This window comes from Ursus maritimus, unplaced genomic scaffold (assembly GCF_017311325.1).
Source record: "Ursus maritimus isolate PB19 unplaced genomic scaffold, ASM1731132v1 scaffold_3, whole genome shotgun sequence".
Taxonomy (NCBI): Eukaryota; Metazoa; Chordata; class Mammalia; order Carnivora; family Ursidae; genus Ursus; species Ursus maritimus.
This window is the reverse complement of record NW_024425563.1, coordinates 90,633,575-90,660,289: the sequence shown is the minus strand read 5'-3', so window position 1 is coordinate 90,660,289 and position 26,715 is coordinate 90,633,575. Positions and strand designations below refer to the sequence as shown.

Sequence of the window (26,715 nt, the reverse complement as noted above, 5' to 3'; positions counted from 1 at the left end):
AAGCGCGTGACTCTTCGTTTCAGCTCAGGTCATGATCCCATGGTCCTGGGATCACCTGTGTCGGGCTCCCTGCTCAGCGGGAAGTCTGCCTAAGGATTTTCTCTCTCCCTTTCCCTTTGCCCCTCCTCCCAGCTTATACACTCCCGCTCTCTCGCTCTCTCTCTGTCTCAAAAAATGAATAAATAAAATCTTTAAAAAAAAAAAAAAACCACTTTAACCAAAAGCCACATGTTGGAGTGACATCAAAAAAAAAAAAGGAAGGCTAAAGACCCCAAAAATCCTCTCCTCCACATAACAATAAAATCGTTGGCAAAAATAGTCAATAACTTTTTCAGGACTCTGAAAATTAACGAAAGGCTTGAGGCAATCCAGAAAAACAGCTGAATCACAGAACAGTGAGCTTTATGGCATTTTAACTTGACCTGTTCCCATCCCCCAGCTCCCAGCTACACAGTAGCCTTGAAAATCAATAGTCTGCAATCACGGTGAAAAACAGCAGTGTAGCAGCCACTAGGGGATACAGAATGGGGTTGGAACTTTCCAAGCCTCATTAACAGATAATTGTATTTGACCTATCTGGAAGACCCCATTTGGAAGGCTTTTTTATTAAGTTTTTTAAAATTTTAATTCCAATATAGTTAACATACAGTGTTGCATTAGTTTCAGGTGTACAAGATAGTGATTCAACAACTGTAAACATTACTCATTGCTCATCACGACAAGTGCACCCTTTACGGAAGGCTTCCCTCAGTGTGAACAGCCCTGTCTCTTGGGGCATTTGTTAATTGTGCAACATCACTGCTGACTGAGGCAATGGATAACAATTAGGGCAAACAAAAGACTAAGCAAAAAGCTTATCAAGGGAAATTCGGGGAATGAAATGTCCATAAGGAGCTTTGAAAAACCTGAAAATATTCCTAGAAATCTAAAAGGTCCATTCACATGTATAAGGCTGTTCGCTTGCCCAGGGCTGTGCACATGCTCAGAAAAGAGCTGAAAAGACCCTGGTTCTCAGCTGCGACTGACCTTGAAGCTCTGTGCAAGCAGGAAGTGAAGAGGAAGGCAGACTTGTCAACTGCCTGGCTGAGTGTGAAAGACATATGGCCCAGCACACACATGGATCCCCTCAGCAGGAACTGGGAAACTTATTGGTTCCAGGCATTTATGCAAATCTCTGTCCAATCATTAACTGGTCACCTGGCTAACACTGGTCACACACAACAAAGAACACAGACCTTACAGATTTAGCTCAGAAAAACCATTAGGCAAACAGCAACAACAAATCCTAAAGAGAGAGAAGAGTCTGATTTTCAGACTTGCCACAAAACATTTTTTTTCAAGTCCTCAATCTATCCTTTATTCACATTTTAACATGAAAAATTTCAAATACAGAGAAGAGTTGAAGAAAGTTTATAATAGCCATATATTCAGTACCTAGAATCTACAATTAGCATTGTACTGCATTTTTATCACCCACCTATCCATCCCTTTATCTACCCATCGATACACCTCTTTTCCTCTTCATTTTTTATAGTGCACTTCAAAGCAAGTTGCAGATAATCAGTATCTGCCCCCTCAAATACTTTAGCATATGTATCATTACTTAGAGTTTAATGTTTTTTTAGGTTTTTTTTCCCGTAGGTAAAATTTCTATACAGTGAAATGCACAAAATTTAAGTATACAGAAATCTAAACCTCTCTCAAGATACAGAACATGACTTACCCCAAAAAGTTCCCTCATACCCTTCTCAGTAAATCCCTCACCCTTTCTTAGCCCCCAGAAGCAATCACTGTTCCAATTTTTCTACCCAGATTATCTTTACCTTTCCCAGACCCAACCATATAAATGGACTCATACAATATGTACTCCTTTATGTAAGGTTCCTCTCACTCAATACAATGATTTTTAGAACCATCCATACTATTTTTTAAATATATTTAACATTAATTCACCTACTTCATGAAAATGACTATCAAGCTGAGACAGATGTGCACTACAATAAAGAAAAGAATTAGGTAGCATTCCAAAGGAAGACTAAATTCTAGAACTAAGAAAATATGGCCCCTTTTACATATGTGAATTCATCTTTCAGGAAATTAGCTGATAATTCCCCTATGAAGACAGATGGAATGTCCATTTATTTAGCACATCAGTGTTGTTGGATCCCATGCTAACGAGGTCATCAGAGTCAACACTGTGAACTATGGCTGCTTCGTATCCTGCTCTCTGTGCATTTAAAACCGTTACATCAAAATTATAATCAAGTCTTCTAATTAACACAACGAAAGTGCCAGTGAATTGTCTTTCAGTGGTGGAGGCATTATGGGTTCCTAGGCATTCTCTGGTTTTGAGTTAATCAAAAAACCCTTTAAACCTTCAGCTGGAAGTCTATAACCAAATCTTACTGGAAAGTCATCAAATATCCTAGATGTATTTTCAAAACTATATGCTAAAATACCTGCTTCTACAGATAGTAGGTTTAAGAATGCAAAGAGCTGGACAGTCAAGATGGTATAGACTTGAGTGCCCGACAGAATGAGCATCCCTATAGAGAGCAGCATCTCACTAAAATCACCAGACCGGCTAATGGGACGAGAATGAAACCTCATCCCCTCTGCATGGTGTCCAGGCTGAGATCCAGATGGATAGAACCAAGACCCACCAATGCCTTAGATAGCGTCCTGGTCACATTGTTAGAGATACAAGCAGCCCAAAGGCTGAAAGCAAGAACCCAGTCACCTGGCTGGGAGCCATGTCGACAACAGCACTTTGGGCCTGACATGCATCATCCCCAGGACTCAGCAAAAGTCAAACCTGCCACATAGTATATTAAATGTGCAATTTACAACAACAACGAAGATGAAATATGCAAAGAAACAAAATTTATGGCCATTCACAATGAAAAAAGCAGTCTACAGAAACTATTCCTGAGGAAGGACAGACATTGGAATTACTGGACAGACTTGATTAGTTTGCTATGGCTGCCATAACAAATGATCAGGAACTTCGTGGGTTTAAACAACATAAATTTATTCTCATATAGTTCTGGAGCTCAGAAGTCTGAAACTGAGGTTGGCATCCACATTCTCTCCAGAGTCTCTAGGGAAGATTCCTTTCCTTGTCTCTTCCACCTTCTGATGACTGCCAGCACTCCTTGGCCTGAGGCTATATCACTCCAATCCCTGTCCCCATCTTCATTGTTTTCTCCTATTTTGTGTATCTCAAAACTCCCTCTCCCTATCTCTTATAAGGACGCATGTGATTATATTTAGAGCCACCCCAGATAATCCAGGAAAATCTCCCATCTCTCAAGATCCTTAACTTATTCACATATTTTGCCATATATTACTCTTCTGCCATACAAGGTAGGCTCCATGGATTAGGACATGAATATATCATCAAAGCCACCATTCAGCCCACTACAAAAATTTAAATCAGCTATTTAAAATATCTTCAAAGAATGAAAAGAAACCATGGCTTCTGAACTAAAGTATGAAAGTGATGTCTCACCAAATAAAGAATATCAATAAAGAAACTGAAATTTTTAAGAGAACCAAATAGAAATTCTAAAGTTGAAACTTACAATAATATAAATTAAAATGCACTTAGAGGAGCTCAATAGTAGATTTGAGCTGACAAAATAAAGCAAAGTTGAAGATAGGTCAATTCAGATTACCCAGTCTGAATAGCAGAAAGAGAAAAAAATGAAAAAAAAAATTTAAAGACCCTCGGAGACCTGTGGAACATAATCAAGTGTACCAATATAGGCATAATGGGAATCCAAAAGGAAAAAGGAGAAGAAAGAAAAGAGAGAAAGAAGAGATGAAGAAGAAACAAAAAGAGAGAAAGAAAACAAAACAAATTTAAGGAATTAATAGCCAAAACACCCTATCTTTGATGAAAATATTTTTTTAAAATCCACCTATACATCCAAGAAGCTCTGTGAACTCCAAGTAGGATAAATCAAGAGTTCCACACATAGAAATATCATAATCAAACAATCAAAAGATAAAGACAAAGAAAGAATCTTGAAAGCAGCAAGAGAGAAGAGACTGATCACATAGAGGACCTCCTAAATAAGATTAACAGCTGATTTCTCATAAGAAACCATGGGGGCGAGAAGATAGTGGGATGACCTGTTTATTAGTGCTAAAAATAAAGTTAAATGTCAACCAAGACTCCTGTATTGGGCAAAACTATCCTTCAAATATTAAGGATAAATTAAGATAAAAAATGAGAAAATCCATTGGAAGCAACCTGCCCTACAGAAAATACTACAGAGTTCTTCTAACTGAAATGACAGGACATTAGAGAGTAATTCAAAATCATATAAAGAAATAAAGAATACCAGTAAGTCAACTACATAAGCAAATATAAAAGACAGTATAAATGTATCTTCATTTGTAACTCTTTTTTTCTCCTCCTGGTTTAAAAGACATCTGCATAAAGCAATAATTATAAGTCCATGTTGATGGATATACAATTATAAAGATAAAATTTGTATGAAAATCACAGCAAAAAGGAATATGGAGAAAATGGAGCTGTAGAAACAAAGTTTTATAAAATATTGAAATGAAGTGGCTATAAATAAATAAACTAGATTTTTTTTAAGATTCTATTTATTTATTTGAGAGAGAGAGAGACTGTGTGTGTGCATGCAAGCTGGGGGAAGGGCAGAGGGGGAGGAACAAGCAGACTCTGCACTGAGCATAGAGCCCTACAGGGGGCTTGATCCCACAACCCTGAGATCATGACTTGAGCGGAAAAACAAGAGTCAGATGCCTAACTGTACCTAACCCATGTACCACCCTAAACAAGATTTTATGGGTTCACATGAAAAAGTATTCAAGATATATTAAATGAAAATTGCAAATGGCAGAATCATATTTCTATTATAATCAAAATAATTTTGATAACAAGCAGATAACTAGTTAACTATCTAAAAAGATAAATAAAACCAATGACAGATATATACCACATAAAATTTCTAGAAAAATATGTAAGAATGTATTAATAGTGATTAAAAATGGAACTGGGGGAAGGAAAAATTCTACTTTCTCTTTACAGTCTTTTCTGTCATTTAAACTTTCTACCTTCAAAGTGTATTCATTATACAATTTTTTAAAGAATTAATATTCTACTTCGGCAGTATGAAACTTTCATCAGATATATACATAGATATATCATATATATATGAAATCCCTTGTTGCTATTACACATTAAATTCCTATTACAGTACATACCTTAAAAGCATCTTCCATACCCTTCATCTGACATGGGAATCTATGGTACATTCTCTTATCAATACCCATCGTATTTTTTCCTTCAATTTATTCCAACTATCTATTCATTTGCAGATACTTATTTAAGGATCCATTCTGTTGTGGAACTAGATTCTGGGTTCATAATCCCTGTCCTTACAAAATTTACATTCTCTGAAGATACTGTGAGGTACATTACTATGAGGGAATGTTACTACAAATATGTAAGTAGACAAAATAATTATGAATTGATTAATGCTGTGGTGAAAATTAACAACAGATAAAAAACAGAATAAAGGTGGAAGGAACTTATTTTTTAGATAGGGCTTAGATAGGAACTTACTTTTTAGATGGGTCAGATACAACCTCTCAAAGGAGGGATAGTTGTATTGATAGGTAAAGAATTTAAAGGATAAAAACAAATCAGTTCCATCTTCTCCATCAGAGAAGAACATTCTGTGCAGGAAATAAAGCATGTGCAAAGGCCCTGAGGTGGAAAAGAAGTCCACAATTTCAAAATACAGATATAGATATAAATACAGATATAGATATACATAGGTAATTACTCATAACCTTATTTCTCCTCCAAAGGCTCAAAAGTCCATTGGAAGAAAAGAAGTAATGTCCCCCACAAAGTATCCAATCAAAGAGACTTGTGCCTTAATTAGGTATCCCAGGAAACAATCTTACGTATATGCAAAAAAAAAAAAAAAAACCTGATTGTACCTTTCTACTCTTCTCTTGACCCTTAAAAAATTTATCAATAAAATAACATACTTCCAGTGTCCCATAAAAGTGTACTAGTAACATCAGCCAATGTTCAGAACAATACTCAGGACCTTACCTCACTTACTATGATTCCTTTTCCAAGCTCAGAAGACAGGTTTTTGACCCTGTCTACACTAGTGCTGTCCCAAGAAATTGGACCTACCTCAATTAAGCTTGAAATTTCAGGAACTCAGCCTCGTAGAACACAATATAATTCCTACTCACTGGGACTGTGGCCAACTCATCCAACCTAGATTTCATGGAAGAGGTGGGAGCAGTTGGGGGATATACAAGGACAAACAGCATCCATAATCCGGTCCTTAACAATTTCCTACCAAAGTTCCCTAAATAAAAACCTATGCTCAGCCCAGGTAATTGCTCTCTATGTTCACCTTCATGTTTTCCTCCACGTTCTTGTTCATGTGATTCATTCAGCTCAGGACTGCATATTCAAAGGACATCAGAGTCTGAGCAGACATTTATAAGTGAGTGCAGTTAGATAGGAGAGTAATGAAGACTGAGACTAGAAAATGCTTTTTCTACAGAAGGCATTCAAATTCAGACTTTTTAAAAAACACCAGACTAGTCATACCAAACTCATCTGTAGGCTGAATCCAGTTAATGGATCACTCATGCAGTATGTGACATCCCTAGTTCCACACATCTAGATTTTGCCTTTTCCATTAAGGTTTTCAAGTCTTGCCTCTCCCATAACATGTGTGCTGATCCCTTTAATATGGACTAACACTGTCTCTGTCTCCAATTGACAGAAAGAAAAAGTAAAGAATATGGAGCCAGACGACTTGAGTTAAACTCACGTGCTCACCTGTGATTGAAGGTAGTATCTCTGACCCTCAGTTTCCTCATGTGTAAAATAAGATAACACCTACCTCAGGTGGTCACTTTGAAGGCTAAATCAAAAGATACATGCAGTTGGCTAGCAAGATGGCAGAGGAGTAGGAGACCAGGAATTCAGCTAGATATCAAACCATTCTGAACACGTGCGAATTCAACAGGAGAATTTGCAATCACCAAACCAGCCCTATAAGAAATATTGAAAGGGGGGGGCGCCTGGGTGGCACAGCGGTTAAGCATCTGCCTTCGGCTCAGGGTGTGGTCCCGGCGTTATGGGATCGAGCCCCACATCAGGCTCCTCCGTTATGAGCCTGCTTCTTCCTCTCCCACTCCCCCTGCTTGTATTCCCTCTCTCGCTGGCTGTCTGTGTCTCTGTCGAATAAATAAATTTAAAAATCTTAAAAAAAAAAAAAAAAGAAATATTGAAAGGGGTCCTCTAAGCAAAAAGAGAGCCTAAAAGTAACATAGACCAGAAAGGAACAGAGACAATATACAGTAACAGTCACCTTACAGGCAATACAGTGGCACTAAACTTATATCTTTCAATAGTTACCCTGAATGTAAATGGGCTAAATGCCCCAATCAAAAGACACAGGGTATCAGATTGGATTAAAAAAAAAGCAAGACCCATCAATATGCTGTCTGCAGGAGACTCATTTTAGACCCAAAGACACCTCCAGATTTAAAGTGAGGGGGTGAAAAACCATTTACCATGCTAATGGACATCAAAAGAAAGCTGGGGTGGCAATCCTTATATCAGACAATTTAGATTTTAAACCGAAGACTATTAATAAGAGATGAGGAAGGACACTATATCATACTTAAAGGGTCTATCCAACAAGAAGATCTACCAATTGTAAATATTTATTCCCCCAACATGGGAGCAGCCAATTATATAAGTCAATTAATAACAAAATCAAACAAACACATCGACAATAAAACAATAATAGTAGGGGACTTTCACACCCCCCTCACTGAAATGGACAGATCATCTAAGCAAAATATCAACAAGGAAATTAGGGCTTTAAATGACACACTGGACCACCAGATGGACTTCACAGATATATTCAGAACATTCCATCCCAAAGCAACAGAATACACATTCTTCCCTAGTGCACATGGAACATTCTCCAAAATAGATCATATCCTGGCTCACAAATCAAGTCTCAACCAGGACCAAAAGATTGGGATCATCTCCTACACATTTTCAGACCACAATGCTTTGAAACTCAAACCCAAACACAAGAGGAAAGTTGGAAAGAACTAAAATACACACGGAGGCTAAAGAGCATCCTACTAAAGAATGAATGGGTCAACCAGGAAATTAGAGAAGAACTAAAAAAACTCACAGAAACAAATGAAAATGAAAACACAACTGTTCAAAATCTTTGGGGTGAGTAAAGGCAGCCTTAAGAGAGAAGTATATAGCAATATAAGCCTTTCTCAAGAACAAGAAAGGTCTCAAATACATAACCTAACCCTACACCTAAAAGAGCTAGAGAAAGAACAGCAAATAAAGCCTAAACCCAGCAGGAGAACAAAAGTAATAAAGATCTGAGCAGAAATCAATGAAAGAGAAACCAAAAGAACAGTAGAACAGATCAACGAAACCAGGAGCTGTTTCTTTGAAAGAATTAATAAGATTGATAAACCCTTGGCCAGACTTATCAAAAAGAAAAGAGAAAGAACCCAAATAAATAAAAACATGAATGAAAGAGGAGAGATCACAACCAATACCGAAGAAATACAAACAATTATAAGAACATATTATGAGCAACTATATGCCAACAAATAAGACAATCTGGAAGAAATAGATGCATTTATAGAGTTGCATAAACTACCAAAACTGAACCAGGAAGAAATAGAAAACCTGGATAGACCCATAACCAGCAAGGAAATTGAAGCAGTCATCAAAAATCTCCCAACAAACCACAGCCCAGGGCCAGATGGCTTCCCAGAGGAATTCTACTAAACATTCAAAGAAGAATTAATACCTATTCTTCTGAAACTTTTCCAAAAAATAGAAATGGAAGAAAAACTTCCAAACTCATTTTATAAGGTCAGCATTACCTTGATCCCAAAACCAAAGACCCCATCAAAAAGGAGAATTACAGGCCAATATCCCTGATGAACATGGATGTGAAAATTCTCACCAAAATGCTAGCCAATAGGACCCAACAGTACATTAAAAGGATTATTCACCATGATCAAATGGGATTTATTCCTGGACTGCAAGGTTGGTTCAACATCTGCAAATCAATCAATGTGATACAATACATTAATAAAAGAAAGAACAAGAACCATATGATCCTCTCAGTAGATGCAGAAAAAGCATTTGACAAAGTACAGCATCCTTTCTTGATTAAAACTCTTCACAGTGTAGGGATAGAGGGTACATACCTCAATATCATAAAAGCCATCTATGAAAAACCCACAGCAAATATCACTCTCAATGGGGAAAAACTGAGCGCTTTTGTCCTGAGGTCAGGAACATGGCAGGGATGTTCACTATCACCACTGCTATTCAACATAGTACTAGAAGTCCTAGCCTCAGCAATTGGACAACAAAAGAAATAAAGGCTTCCGAATCAGCAAAGAAGTCAAACTCTCACTCTTTACAGATGATATGATACCTTAAGTGGAAAACCCAAAAGACTCCACCCCCAAAACTGCTAGAACTCATACAGGAATTCAGTAAAGTGGCAGGATATAAATCAATGCACAGAAATCAGTTGCATTTCTGTACACCAACAACAAGACAGAAGAAAGAGAAATTAAGGAATCAATCCCATTTACAATTGCACCCAAAACCAAAAGAAACCTAGGAATAAATCTAACCAAAGAGGCAAAGAATCTGTACTCAGAAAACTACAGAATACTCATGAAAGAAATTGAGGAAGACACAAAGAAATGGAAAAACATTCCATGCTCATGGATTGGAAGAACAAATATTGTGAAACTGTCTATGCTACCTAGAGAGATCTACACATTTAATGCAATCCCTATCAAAAAAATACCATCAACTATTTTCACAGAAATGGAACAAATAATCCTAAAATTTGTATGGAACCAGAAAAGAGCCTGAATTGCCAAGGAAATGTTGAAAAAGAAAAACAAAGCTGGGCACATCACGTTGCCTGATTTCAAGCTATATTACAAAGCTGTGATCAACAAGACAGCATGGTATGGGCACAAAAACAGACACATAGATCAATGCAACAGAAGAAAGAGTCCAGAAATGGACCCTCAACTCTCTGGTCAACTAATTTTTGACAAAGCAGGAAAGAATATCCAATGGAAAAAAGACAGTCTCTTCAACAAATGGCATTGGGAAAACTAGACAACCACATGCATAAGAATGAAACTGGACCGTTTCCTTACATCACACACAAAAATAGACTCAAAATGGACGAAAGATCTAAATGTGAGACAGGAATCCATCAAAATCCTTGAGGAAAACACAGGCAGCAACTTCTTTGACCTCAGCCGCAGCAACTTCTTCCTAGACACACCGCCAAAGGCAAGGGAAGCAAGAGCAAAAATGAATTATTGGGACTTCATCAAGATAAAAAGCTTTTGCACAGCAAAGCAGTCAACAAAACCAAATGACAAACGACAGAATGGGAGAAGATATTTGCAAACAACATATCAGATAAAGGGTTAATATCCAAAATCTATAAAGAACTTATCAAACTCAACACCCAAAGAACAAATAATCCAATCAAGAAATTGGCAGAAGACATGAACAGACACTTCTGCAAAGAAGACATCCAAATGGCCAACAGACATATGAAAAACTGCTCAACATCACTTGGCAACAGGGAAATACAAATCAAAACCACAATGAGATACCACCTCACACTAGTCAGAATGGCTAAAATTAACAAGTCAGGAAACGACAGATGTCAGCAAGGATGTGGAGAAAGGGGAACCCTCCTACACTGTTGGTGGGAATGCAAGCTAGTGCAGTCACTCTGGAAAACAGTATGGAGGTTCCTCAAAAAGTTGAAAATAGAGCTACCCTACAACCCAGCCATTGCACTCCTGGGTATTTACCCCAAAGATATAAATGTAGTGATACAAAGGGGCACGGGCACCCCAGTGTTTACAGCAGCAATGTTCACAATAGCCAAACTGTGGAAAGAGCCTAGATGTCCATCGACAGAAGAATGGATAAAGAAGATGTGGTATATATATATATATACACAATGGAATATTATGCAGCCAACAAAAAATGAAATCTTGTCATTTGCAATGACGTGGATGGAACTAGAGGGTATTATGCTAAGCGAAATAAGTCAATCAGAGAAAGACAATTATCATATGATCTCACTGATAAGTGGACTTCAAGAAACAAGGCAGAAGATCACAGGGAAAGAGAGAAAAAAATGAAACAAGACGAAACCAGACAGGGAGACAAATCATAAGAGACTTAATCTCAGGAAACAAACTGAGGGTTGCTAGAGTGGAGGGGGGGTGGGAGGGATGGGGTGGCTGGGTGATGGACACCAGGGAGACTATGTGCTATGGTGAGCGCTGTGAATTGTGTAAGACTGATGGATCACAGACCTGTAACCCTGAAACAAATAATATATGTCAATAAAAATATATTTTAAAAAATAAAATACGTGCAAAAATCACCATATAAATATTAATTCAAACTGCAATTGTTGATTTTCCTCATCCTCAACCCAGAAATAGCTTTTGCTTAGGGCTAGATTAATTAATATCCCTCTTTCCTGGATCTTTTCCTGTATAAACACTTGCCCAGCAAAGTACCCGACACATTTTATTAATGTTTTGTCTTATGGTTTATATGGTAGCACCATGCATCTCTAATATGGTGCCATGTGACTCAGATGCTTCACTAGGAGCTTCAAGTCTTACTTCACAGTAAAACATAAAAAAAAATTTTTTTAATTACCAGAACATTTTAGTATTTGACCAGATACAAAGAGCGGCCTACGTATATATGCCGATAAACTGCAGACATAAAAAGAAAAAATTAATATAGCTATTTTGTACCTACCCATGTGAACTCTTTATGATAATGAATTCAACTTGCATATACTTTTTATCTACAGAATATTTGAAACATCCTCACAGATTTCTATTACTCCTGTCATTGACTCATTCCTATTAAAACCAGTTATCTTGTCAAAACCCCTGAAAATACTTTCCAAAAGTGATTTGCCACAAACAGAATGAGTCAATCACAGATAAATCACTTGTCTATCTCTGCTGTTACTTACAAAAATAAATTTGCATTCGACTTCCAATATCAAGGACAATCAGAAATACACACATATAGACAGACTGACAGCCATGGACACTCTGTATCTTCCTGATTTAAATATGAGGACTTCCTTGTATTATATTCTTTCTACATACTCTCCCAATGAACAATTCTCACATTCGAAATTAATATGCTCAGATTATGAGCATATTATTAACTTAAAAATCATTTTAAAATCTCATAATGCTTTACAGGGATAAAATCTGTAAAACTTTAGGATTACCTTTCAGTAATCTAAATGTGATATAAATCTTACTCTATTATAGTGAAGTGGAAAACCACAGAATTAAATACCTGTTATTTCTAGAATCATTTAATTTCTCCATACAAAGTAAAAGGAGACAAAAATGGGACTTTCTAACTTCAAATCACATCACCAAGGAATTCACACTATTACAGTTTTACTCCTTCGGGTTTCACTGATAGTATTTTCCACTGTGAATTCTCTGAAATTATTTAGTAATAATTACTGCTATGACATACAATTAAGCCACATGACATAATTTTTATATACAGTATAAATTTTTACTTTTAGAGTTGGCTTTTGCAAACTAATAATCCTCTCTGTCTTTATAAATTTGTGTTACAACTTATTTTTATGAAAAATCAATATGGATTTGAGATTATGAATTCTTAGAGAACAGCATATCTAGGTTATTTGCACTGAATCTTTCAGTTATTTGATTCATGATATATCTGCTCCTTATAGTTACATTTATTGCTGTGTTCTAAAACGAATAGTACCTTTTCTTGTAAATAAACATTCTTCATGGAATATTCTTTTTTCTTAGAAAGCATTCCCTATGACTGTTAATTTTCTCTTTCAAAGTTTAAATAGATGTTGGTTTAGTGGCCTGAATAATTTTACAGATTTTTTTCCATTGGCATCAAAAATTAATTCTTATATTAAAAATGAAAATAATATTTGAATGGTGTTTTCCAGCTGAGAAAAATCTATATCCATCAGGAATATATATGTGCCAGGAAAATCAGAAGAAGCAAAACTATGAAAGATATCCCTATACACATGGTAAATAATGTAGAAAGAGCTCAAAAGAAAAAAGTGTCTAAGATCAGCTTTGGCTCATTTTAAAAAAAAAAATCAGTTCATGCATTTGGTGTGGAAATAAGAGAAAAATATGAAAAGAGTTAACCATTCAGTATGTTTCAACAGTCAGTTTTATTAATCAATTGCACAGTGCTTTGTGAACATTAATTAATTAAAGATGTAAGGTCTATGATCTGCAGTACATTTTGTAATGGCCTCAATCAGTCTTCAAAATGCCAGATGACTAATAAGAAAAAAGCAGACACCTGACAGATGATGTTACAAAAACTGTCTCCATGTGAATCCACCAGCTCTTCAACTCTTATTCCATTGCTGGACTTATAAGAAAACAGGAAGAGCGTCAGAAAAATAAAATTCAAAAACAAAACTTAAAAAAAAAAAACCAAAAAACCCTCGAGCCAGTAAGACCATGTCAAAAACACACACACAACCCTGGATCTCATTTGAAGCATGTTACATAATCCTGATTTTTTTACAAAACACATTGTACTCCTCAACCTATACTATTTTTAACACACACATATATACACCCCCAAGCAAATAATTATGTTTCCTGTTTATTTAAAAGAATTATAAAGAATTTCCTGTGAACATGATTTTTAAATTAGGGAGGAGAAAATCAAAAGATTCTTTTCTTCCCATACCTCAGGAAATGAAATGGAAGTTTTGTTAATAATATTTTTGAATATCAGTACAATGCTGAATGTTATCTCTGAGCAGTGATGATTAAGGTACCAAGGAAACAATACCAAAAGTCTTTAACTACTGAAAATAAATATCTTCTAAAAATATTAAATTTAATGAATCTCTGGTGCATAGCTGAGACTTCTTAGTAATATTTTTAAACAATGTGTAATATTTTGTCAAGTTCCCAAACATACTCAGCAGGAGAAAGAAAACAAAAAATGATGAATTCATTATCTACATTTTTTTAAATTACTTTAGAAATTTGAAGTGCGTAGGAAATTATGCCTTGCCTTCATCTGACTCCACACCTCCATTCCTGAAGGTTAACAACTGACTGTTTTGGTGCAGTAACCTTTCCTAGTCTTTCTCCACTGGCATCATTGCTTATTGTCTATGTCCTCACAAGCTGTAGGAGAAATCAAAATAACAAATCAAACAAAGCACTGAATGCAAAGCATAAAAAAAAGAGTTCCTGGTTCATCCTGCACTGTATTTGCCTTCTGGAGTCATGAAAAGTAACCAAACAACATTTACTGAGCACTTACATAGCAATAAACTGTTTTCAAGTAACTGAGAGACAGAGAGAGAAAATGCAAACTGAATAAGCCACAGCTGAGAACTTGGTCAAAATGGATTCTTCTTTTCTGGCATTTTTTATGAATGTTTGTAATAACAAAACAATTAGCATAAAAGAAACATTTATGGTCTTTTGAGTTGGGACTATCTAGTTCTGTGCCGTTTGTTACAAAAATCTCTGGGCAAGTCATGTCACTTCTCCCAGCATCAGTTTATCCATCTGTAAAATAATAATGATATATGTTGCACAATGTTACTAGAAGTTACTTAAGATGAAGTGTTTAACACAGGACAGGTGCTCGATAAATTAGCACGGAGCTTCTTATTTGTTGGTTTAAAGCAAATTGTGTTCACATTTTTGCACAGATGCAAATTATAGCTGAGGTACTTTATAAAAACACTGTTTTCTTATTAAAAAGTAATATACATAAATTGTAGAAATGTTTAGAAAACACTTGGAACCAAAAGAAAAAATGAAAATCACCCCAAATCTTAAAACTGAGATAACCACAGTTAACCTTTAGGTATATCTCCACCTCCTTCTATCTTTCTCTCTCTCTCCCTTTCTCATTTTACACTCTACACCCATCCTAAGCATGGTGAAAAGAACCCCTACAGGTGAGGATCCCTAGGTATAGTTCAGCCTGTAGCCCCAGCTACATATAAAGCAATCAACTTCATACAGAGAGACTTAGCAATTACCCCTTTGGGGGAAAATTACTCTTGCTCCTTCAGATTGGGCAGAGTTAGAAGAATATGTGTGCAGAGAGGAGCAGGTAGAGTTTAGAGTCCCACAAATCTCCCATGAAGAGGAATTTACATTTTGAAAAGGTCTCCAGATGATATTGAAAAGCAGAAAATTGGTGAATCCATACATTATAGGAAAATGGACTTTCTTCAATTTTGTGATTGCCCAGTTCCGAGTAGTGGTAAATTAGAATCAGTACTAATGTCAGCCATGGATATGCAGCCAATGAATATACTGTCCTTAAAGTCTGAGCTTCAGACAACCACAGACAAAGATGACAACTCTCTGCCATCATCATATCAGCTCAATGGAAGAGAAGCATCCAGTCAAGAGAGAATAAGAAAGAATACAGAACTCAGAACACAAGCAGTCAAGCACAATGGATCCATTTGTACTTATTCATTCATTTTTTTCAAGACAATATATACTGAGAACCTACTATGTGCCAAAAAATGTGCTATGTGAGGGGAATACAAGAATAAGCAAAACAGATCAAGCCCTTGCCCTTACTGAATTTATGATCCATTAAGACAGATAATGAACATTACACAAATAATCACAAAAAAACAACACACATATATATAAAGTCTTACAAAGGGAGATTTGACTCAGTAGGAAGAATGTGGTCAGGAAAGACTTCCTAAGGAGGTGACTAAAAGATTAATCGGAGTTTATGAGGCAAGGAGAGGAGGCAGAGAGTGTTCCAGGGAGATGGAAAATGTCAGGAAGAAAGGCTTGGAGGCTGAAAGAAGAGTGACTAATGTGAGGAAATGAGCAGGCAGTTTACATGGAGTGCAGTAAAGATGGAAGAGAATGATGGGAAGTGAACAAGGGCAGGGAAGCAAGGACAGATCACGCCAGCCAGGAAGGCCAAGTTAAAAACTGGCTCTTCAATGCTTGTGAGGCAATAGTGGAAGGAGGGGAACAATGAGAATCTGCAGTATTCTGAGGGATGATGGAGCGGAGTGGGGGCAGCAACAATGGAGGTAACTGGACGTTAACAGGAGAGATCTGAGAGAGACATTGGATATAAATATCTTTACCTTAGTTAAATCTTATGTTCTTAATTTCCATTATATTTATTCTTACTCTTGCCTTCCTATTCGTGGCAAATGGTGCTGGGTTTCACTGCATGGAAGTAAAACAGTTTTGGTTTTTTGTTTTTGTTTTTTTTTTTTTTTGAAAGAGAGAGAGAGCGTGTGCGCGCGCGCGCGCGCGCATGGAGTGGGGGGGCAGAGGGAGAGAGAGACTCTTAAGCAGGCTCCACACCAAACACAGAGCCCGACACAGGGCTTACGCTCACCACCTGAGATGATGATTTGAGCCAAAATCAAGAATCAGACACTAAACAGACTGAGCCACCCAGGCACCCCAACATTTTTTTTTAAATAAGGGATATTTTTGGTGTTGTTTAGTGAGTTGATACACTTTTAGCAAATATCTCAATGCCAGCAGTTTTTTATATGGGCTGGGTTTTTTTGGTTTCTTTTTTGTTGTTTACATTTCACTTTTTAATTTTTGAAACTAGAACTGTTCTCATATACTATTAGATTAAATCATATTTTACAAATAAAATGACTAAAACCAAATTCTTATCCTATCACATAGGTCCAAACTACATTTTTTTTCTGGAATTAGATACTAGTAATAGTTACACAAGCTTGTGAATACACTAAAAAACCAGTGAATTGTACATTTTTAAAGAATTAATTTAATTGTATAGGAATTATATCTCAATTTTTAAAACTATATTATTGCTTCCAGACTTAAGCTTCCACTTTCAACTTTTCCTCTCTGTGTGATGTAATCATTAATACTTATGGCTATATAGTACGACAACAGAAAAAGATAACTACACACACACACACACACACACACACAAACACACTGAGGCCAGATACACATATGAATGCCTTTGCCAAGCTCCCTTCTCTAGCACGCAGACTTAGTACCCAAGTCTTTAACCATGTTAGTCATTTTCATCCTACACATCTCAGCAGGGATACTTTAGTTGGCAGTGATGGAGACCTTCGAGGATTACGATGATTGATTCGTTGCTTGGTTGCTTGGTTGGTCTTTGAACTCAACCATCTGAATCAAGCACATATGATGCAGCTACACCTGATGCCCCTGAAGAGTACTGTTTCCTTGGACTCTGAGTCAGACCACCTGTTTTACTTTCCTCTGTGACCTGACTCTTAAGTGTTATGGTCTGGGATCTCTTCTCACTCTAAGCCAGAGCTTCTCAAACCTTGACCCAGGCGACCCTGGATCAGTGAAGTCAGAATCTCTAGGGACAGGTCTCAGGCATCAGAATATTTTGAAAGTTCCCCCAAAAGATTCCAATGTGCAGTCAGGAAAAAATGAATGTTCTTCATTCCCTCCCTAGATAATCTCATACAGTCAGTCACCTTAATTAGCATCTTTATGCCAATGACTCACAAATCTGTATCTCAGGTTCCCACATCTTCACCATTCAAATTAAAACAACACTGAACAGGGGCGCCTGGGTGGCACAGCGGTTAAGCGTCTGCCTTCAGCTCAGGGCGTGATCCCAGCGTTCTGGGATCGAGCCCCACATCAGGCTCCTCCGCTGGGAGCCTGCTTCTTCCTCTCCCACTCCCCCTGCTTGTGTTCCCTCTCTCGCTGGCTGTCTCTATCTCTGTCAAATAAATAAATAAAATCTTTAAAAAAAAAAAAACACTGAACAACAAAATAAAATTTTGCTTTTAAATTAACATAAAATTTAAAAGTATGCTCAAGTTTAAGTAACTTCTTTCTAGATTTTTCTAATTTTCTCTCTCTTTTTTGAGGTGTGAGGTGCCTGTGCTTTGCTGGTTTCCCAAAAAATTGACTAGAATGCCTGCCAGGAAATTAGACACATGCTAGAATTTTCCTTTCCTTTCCTAAGATTCCTTTCCTAAATTGCAGACATTGGAGCAGGGGGGGGTCTCCATCTGAAGATCCCATAAGCACACAAAAAAATCAATGTGTCTAATAAAGAACTCATCATTTCCCCATTTCCCCATTTCCCCAGACAAAACCTGCTCTTCCTCTCATGTTTCCTATCTCAATGAATGACACCAACATCTACCCAGAGGCTGAAGTAAAAAACTTAGGAACCATGATTAAATCCTCCATCTTTCATATACCCTCACCTTCAATTAGAGACCAAGTAATATCACTTCTAACTCTTTCGCAGGTCTTCTATCTGTTTGCTTTCTCTCCATCCCCCCACCATTTCCTCTCACCTGGAGTACTGCAGCAGCCTCCTGACTGCTCTTCTTACCCGCAATCTTTACTTGTTCTGCACTACCACCAAAATTGTATTTCTAAACGCAAATGTCTTTGTGTACATAAAACCTTCCTGCCCCCAGGATAGTGTTCGCATTTCATAACACGGTTTACAACGCTCATACAAACCTCTCCAGATGCTTTCACTGCTCCCTCTGCTGCTAGCAGGATGCCCCCATCACTGCTTCACCTGCCTTCAGATTTCCTCTTCTGGGAAATTTCTTGTCTCCCAAGACCAGGTTAGGTGCCCCTTTCATTCATGCCCATATCATCATGCGCTTTACTCTGTTACTGCAACAATCACTAACTTGATTGTCTTCCCAGCTACAAGTGAGCTCCTGAGGAGCAGAGACAATGTCTTACTCTTCACTGTCACCCAGTGCTTGGCACATTGCAGGTGCTCAGTATTGTTGAAATAAACAATTAATTAATTAATTATTTAATAATAGCCCTTGGCATCCCTTCTCACAAATCTCAACAAAATTAGCATTAATTCTCTTCAAGAAAAGTTAGAATACAAGGAAAACAGTAGTTAAAAATAAAATCTTGCACACACATGTACGGCAGACCCATGGGCTACCCTGTGGATATTAAAAGGCTGTAGTTCATTTACCCAACATTTGTAAGTAGTTACTGTTTAACTCTGCCCATAATGACCTTGTATTATGCAGTGTCAACAGTCACCTAGTCATCTCATATTAAGAAATATTAAAGTATGAAATCTGTCATTTAATATAAATAATAGCTACCATTACCATTCTCCAAGCACTGTGCTCAGCAGTTGACACATATTGTCTCATTTAATCTCCATAATCAAGCTCTAAAGTAGATCATATTACGACTTGTCAGAGGAATAAACCAAGGCTCAATAAGGGTAAGCACCTTGCCTACAGAACACAGGATGTGAAAAAGCCAGTATAGCAACCCTTCTCTTATATACAGGAAACTTGTACTTACATAGCGATGTCACGTTTAATCTTGCTCTAGTAACAGAACACAAAGTTAAGGATGCGGGATTGATAATATAGTGCATATCCATGGAACACAGCCTCATGCCAAAGCTTAAGAGCTGACTGAGTTCTTCACTTGCATGTGATCTAAATAAGTTTGAAATATAGCATAAAGTACACCTTTGGCTAACTGTCACAGTTACCTGTATCCTAGAGTCAAACCACATTCCTGAAAGTACACATTAATTGGGGAGGGGGAACTTTAATTAAATACTCTAGCATATTAAATAGCTAAAATACACTTAGTTCACCCTCCTGGAAAATGCATTTAGCTACTACCTTCTTTGGCTTGAAATTCTTTCCTTGTTGAAAATTCTTCCCTTTTCTCTACGTAACTTGTTTTAATGAAGTGTAACTGACATGCAACATATTAGTTCAGGTGTGCAACATAATGAATCCACCTTTGTATACATTGTGACATGATCACCACAGTAAGTCTAGTTACCATCCCTCACCATACAAAGCTACAAAACAATTCCTGTGTGTGTGCTGAGAGCTTTTAAGATTTACTTTCTTAGCAACTTTCAACTTTATGATACAATATTATTGACTATAGCCACATACTGTACATTACATCCCCATAACTTATCTATAACTGGAAGTTTCTACCTCTTGATTCCCTTCAACGATTTCATTCATCCCTCACACTCTCCCCTCTGGCAACCACCAATCTATTTTTTGTATCTGTGAGTTATGTTTTGCTTTATTTGTTCATTTGTTTTTTTTTAAGATTCCATATATAAATGAAATCATATGGTATGTGTCTTTCTCCATCTGACTTACTTCACTTGGCATAATATTCTCAAGGTCTACCCACACTGTCACAAATAGCAACATTTCATTCTTTTTTATGGCTGAGTATTATTCCTCTGTGTGTGTGTGTGTGTGTGTGTGTGTGTGTGTGTGTGTGTGTGTCCATATCTTCTTTGTCCATTTATCCATCAATGGACACTTGGGGGGGGTGTATGTGCATGTGTGTGTGTGCATCCATATCTTCTTTGTCCATTTATCCATCAGTGGACACTTAGGTTGTTTCCATACCTTAGCTATTGTAAATAATGCTTCAATAAACATCAGAGTGCATATAACTTTTCAAATTAGTGTTTTTGTTTTCTTCAGATAAATACCCAGAATAGAATTGCTGGATCATACGGTAGTTCTATTTTTAATTTTTTGAAGAACTTCCATACTGTTTTCCATAGTGGCTGCACCAATTTACATTCCCACCAACAGTGAATATGGGTTCCCTTTTCTTCATATCCTCACCAACATTTGTTGCAGCCTGTCTTTTTAAAAATAGCCATTCTGACGGGTGTGAGGTGATATCTCATGGTGGTTTTGTTTTGCATTTCCCTGATGATTAGTGATGTTGAGCATCTTTTCATGTGTCTGCTGGCCATCTGGGTGTCTTCTTTGGAAAAATGTCTATTCACATCCTCCACCCATTTTTTAATTGGACCCTTTGGGTTTTCGGTATTGAGCTATATGAGTTCTTTATATATTTTAGATGTTAACCCCTTATCAGATACATGATTTGCAAATATCTGCTCCATTCAGTAGGTTGCCTTTTCATTTTGCTGTTGGTTTCCTTCACTGTGCAGAAGGATTTTAGTTTGACATAGTCCCACTTATTTAGTTTTGCTTTTGTCGCCACCGCCTTTGTAGTCAGACCCAAAAAAATATCACCAAAAGCAATGTCAAGGATCTTACCACCTATGTTTTCTTCTAGGAGTTTTACAGTTTCCGGTCTTAACATTCAAGTCTTTAATCCATTTTGAGTTAATTTTTGTGTATGGTGTAAGACAGTGGTCCAGTTACATTCTTCGGCATACAGCTGTCCAGTTTTCCCAGAACCATCTTTTGAAGAAACTGTCCTTTCCCCATTATCTATTCTTGCCTCCTTTGTCATAAATTAATTGACCATATATGCCTGGGTTCATTTCTGGTCTCTTTATTCTGTTCCATTGATCTCTATGTCTTCTTTTATGCCAATACCACAGTGTTACGATTACTAATACTTCATAATATTGTATGAAATCAAAGAGTGTAATACCTCCAGCTGTGTTCTTCTCTCTCATAATTGTTTTGACTATTCAGGATCTTTTGTGAGTCCATACAAATTTTAGGATTGTTTATTCCAGTTCTGTGTAAAATGCTACTGGAATTTTGATAGAGTCTGCATAACATTTTTAAGAGATTTGATGATAATACCTAATGGTAAAGAGTCTTAATTGAAATAGTCTACAGAGTGTTTTGCATACCTGCTATACCTCCTGCACACCTGAATTACCTGATTCCATATATGTGTACTATATATAATAAATCATTCATTCAACAGACTTATTATAGGCTTTTATATGCCAGAAATTGTCTATCACTTACTTAATCAAAAAACACTTACTGGGCATCTATGTGCTGGAGATTTAATGCTAAACAAGACAAGTCAGCTTTTCCTAACTTTGTATGTCAAGTCTTACACAGTGCCAAAACATTTGTATTTTTCATTGTCTCTGAGATTCTAAGATAATCAGTAGAATCAGCAGTCAGCAAACAATGGCCTACAGGCCAAACCTAGCCTGCTGTCCATTTTTGTTCAATCCACAAACTAAGAATTATCTTTACATATTTAAATGCAAAAAGCAAAAGAAAAACAATCTTTAAGAATAGATAAAAATTATATGAAATTTCAGTTTCAGGATTCATAAATAAAATTTTTATTAGAACACAGCCATGCTCACCTGTTCACATCTATGGTTGCTTTTGAACTATAAAAGTCGAGTGGTCGTGACAATGACCCCACATGGCACTCTCACTCTCATGGCTTTGCACACCTGCCTGGAGCACTACAAATCACAGGGATCCAGCTATAACTCCACAGCTTTTCAGATGTCTTACCTTACCACAATTTTTTATGACCAATGCATACCCATCATGTCAAAACAAATCAAGAGGAGAAGTGTGCCATACTTTTAGCACACACTGGAACATGGACTCTTTTTTTATTAAATTAGATAACAAAGTATTTTGTTTATTGTTCAGTGATATTACATCCATGCTAGAAGAATACAATATACACGATTAAGTGCTCATCCCCATATTCCCAACTCATAGGAAAAGCAGTGGTCAGATAAATCATAAAATTTAAAACAGAGTATCTCAACACAGAATTTCTTCACAAAAATATACAATAATAAAAATGAGACTGCAACCACAGTCAGTCTCTGAGTGGCTCACGTGTTAGCCAAACAAGGAAAGCCTTTTACCAATGGTGAGCTAATTAAATTGTGTTTGACTGCAGCAGCTAAAGCAATGTGTCCAAAGAAAATAAACTTGTTTAGGACTATTAATCTTTTGGTAAGAACAGTTGTTCAAAGAGTTGAAGACACTGGGAGCAATATCAATAGTCAATTTAAAAATGAGGCACATTATTTTGAGTGGTTTTCCTTGGCTTTGATGAATTGACAGATGTTATGGATACTGCTCAGTTGTTCTTTATAAAAAGAGTCAGTTCTGCTGATTTTGAAGTGACTGAAAATTTAGCCTCTATGAATAGGCTGCACATGGCACAACTACAAACAAAAATATTTCCAAAGAAGCTGAAAAAGCACTAATTCAATACAACTTAAGCTATTAAGTGGAATCCGCTAAGATGTGTTACGACTTAGGGTGGTAAAAAATATGTGTGGAGCAAAAAGAGACTTAGTTGGACAACTTTGCAGAGCTCTGTAAAAATGCCGGTGTTTAAAGCCAAGGGCTATTTCTTGTATTACTCATCAGCAGGTACAGCTGAGGAAAACATTTCAATCTATCAAGTGACATTAAACCTGCAGTGTCAATGGTGATTTTCATTTGCTCTGATAGCCTTACCCATAGTTAGTCTCATGAAGTTTTCTCAAAAATAAAAGCTGAATAGGGACGCCTGGGTGGCTCAGTCTCTTGATTTTGGCTCAGGTCATGATCTCGGGGTTCTGAGAGCCCCTGAGACCCACATCAGGCTCTGCGTTCAACATGGAGTCTGCTTGAGACTCTCTCTCTCTCCCTTCCCCTCTGCCCCTCCCTTCTGCTTGCACTCTCTCCCTAAATAAATAAATAAAATCTTAAAAAAAGAAGAAGAAGAAGAAGAAGAGGCTGAATATCCTGACCCACTCTCCCACACAGCAGTACTATGGCTTAACAATGGTGAAGTTTGTGGGTTTTTTTAAGCTGAGGGTCAAGAATGAGTCTTTTCTGAATAAAAAGAACCACCCTTAACCACTATAAATGAACACTGAATAGCTTTGGAAATTAGCTTTTCCTGCAGAATTGATAATACTTTTTAATGAATTCAACCCAAAATTATAAGACAAAACAGAACTAACATGCAAAACTTTTGTGGTGATAAAGTCATTTTTTTGATAACTAATGTTTGCATCACAAGTACTGTCAGCTTGCTTTATGTATTTTCCATGCTGGCAAAAGTTAAAACAAAAAGTGAGAGTTCCATTCCCACACAAACTTGCAATGGATATGTTTTCTGAGTGCAAACTATAGCAGTGTTTTTCAGACTTCCAGCCAATTGCAAAGGACACTTCCACATTTCAAAATCCATTTAATTGTTCAATTGAAGACCTTCCACCTGACTTTCAATTTTAAGTGATTAATCTGCAATATCACAACATGTAAAAGAAGAGGACCAGGAGAAAAATCTACTAAATTCTACAAATGCTGTCCAGGCAATGAATACACTCGATTAAAATCAGCTGCTGGTGGATTGATATCACTACTTGGCAGCACTTTTCTGTATGAACAAAAAACATTCTCAAAGACGAAACATGTAAATTCTTACTAGAGATCAACATTAAGGGGAAAACATTTGCAATCAATTCTGGTGATAGGGAACATGAAATTTGTACCACAACTAAATAAAAATGTTACCTTCCCAAAAAAAAAAAAAAAAAAAGAATTCCATTCTTCTCATTAGCAAATCTGTTTTATCAAACAAAAACTGTACTCAATTATTTTATTTCTTATTTAATCAAAATTTTGTGAAAATTTGTTTTTTCTCTTATTGTAGAAGTACTTGCATAATACCCTCAATTTTCCCTCTTGGTTTGCAAAGCCTAAATTACTATCTAACCCTTTACCAAAAAAGTTTGCCCACCCCTGCTCAAAAGAGTTGGTGATGGGGCACCTGGGTGGCTCAGTCAGTTAGGCATCCAACTCCTGATTTCAGCTTAGGTCATGATCTCAGGGTCATGAGATCGATCCCTGCATCAGGCTCTGCACTGCATGTGGAATCTGCTTAAAATTCTCCCTCTGCCCCTCCCAACTCTCACTCTCACTCTCTAAGAAAAAAAAAAAAGGTTGATGGTAAAATGGAGCATGTTACAGTCTTCAAGGAGCATAAGCTGTTTATATTTCCTCAAAACAGAATAGGTTACAAAAATATAAAAATAAAAAATTGTCATAGACCATGATTGATATAAATCAAAAGTCCTTAAGTATAACCTGTCTGAAAGAGGAATGAACTATGACCTACCTCCTAAGATTCTTACCAAAAGATCTGACACAAATTATCACATCAGGAATGATGAAGAAAGAACCTATGAAGAGGCTGGACTCCGTTTTGGGGCCCACAGCCTCCACAAAGATGCTTGGTGTCCCTAGTTGAGAATCCAGGGAAGTCAAGTAACAAGGAAGAAGTCAGCAGGATTCAGTGGCCTGGAAATTGGAGTCCTCCTTATTTATCTGGGCACCATGCACATCTCCTGGATTTCCACGCAACTCAATTAAAAGGTCAAGCACCAAAATAACGACTAAGATACAATTTCCCAAGATGGGTTAAAGGTTCACAGCCAAGTTTGAGTCAATGTAAAAAAAAAAAAAATGCATACGTGTTTGTGGACACGAGTCATAGTTGTACATGAGATGGCCAACTTCCTAACCATGTGAGAACTGAATGGAATAAATTATAGAAAGTATTTAGCTAAGTGCCTGGGACCAAAAATATCAGCTATTATTAATATTTATCCAGCCACATCTGTTACTACTCTCCTTTCACATTCCTTGCCTCTTGTGCTCCTTGTTATTCCTGAGTTGCCAATCTTTTGCACTTCTGTGCATCAGCACATAATGTTCCTTCTCCCTGAAATTGCCATTTCTGCCTTATCTCCTGATTGTTGTACTTTGTCCAAGCTCCATCCATTCCCAGTGTGCTCTGTCCTGCTAAGTGCTCTTGACAACTGACCGTAAGGACTGCAGGACCCCAGTTCCCTTGCCAGCTGACTTTTAATTAGATTTGACCAATGGGAGGCACCAATGGGAAGAGGAAGAGATCAAGGAATTTCTTAATAGCTCCCTCCCAGTTTAGGCACTGTATCTCTGGAAGTAGCCAGGTGCCTCTGCTACTGCAGCTTCAACCAGGGGGCCCCTCCGCCACAGTTCCAGCTCTCACTGGGCTTCAGGACTTCTGTTTCCTTCTTGTCCCTTTGGCTGTATAAAGAGGGAATGGTTTCCCACTTTGTGTGCCTCTCCATCCCTTCTTTGCCTTCTGCCTATGCTGTCACATGCAGTACCTGCATTTAAACTGTCAGGGCTGAATTTGTTTCCTGCTGAAATCTGCCTAGCAAATTCTTATTCAGCCTTCTACACTCGGCCTGCACAGACGCACTTCAATGAAATCCTATTCAGCAACACTTTTTGTGAGGACTCCCTTGTTGGTGTTCCTCTCATACTTCATCATATTGTGATTGGTTTTACATGTCCCAACAGAATGTCAGCTCCTTAAGAAACAGAATCATACCTTGCTCACTGATTAATCTCTGGCACCTTATATAATGTGGAAAAAGAGAGGGAGGAGACAAGGAAAAACCGTAAATGTCTTCATTTACTCTTGGGTGGAGAGCAAGACAGAGGGAGTTGGAAAATGGCCTAAAATAATGGCCTATCGATAGGGTTCCCCACCTCACTTGTTTTCCTCAATGTAGCACTTTTTCCTTAAAATACTTTCTCAGACTCTCAAAACAAATATTATAAAAATGAAAGCAGAAAATAGTGATAGTCATCAAAATAGCTGCAACATGAACCTGAGACAAACCCAGAATCTTCAATATTATCAGAAGTGACTGAAAAAAAAAGAGAGAGGAAGTGGGGAAAGGAGTGGGGAAAAAGA

General features: G+C 37.2%; 1 protein-coding gene and 1 pseudogene across 3 annotated transcripts in view; both read right to left on the bottom strand.

The window, feature by feature from the left end:
- SUGCT (succinyl-CoA:glutarate-CoA transferase) overlaps positions 1–26,715 on the bottom strand; it is a 678,964-nt gene that overhangs the window by 465,705 nt on the left and 186,544 nt on the right. The gene's annotated exons all lie outside the window — the stretch shown is intronic.
- Positions 1,954–2,813, bottom strand: LOC103674654 (annotated as a pseudogene).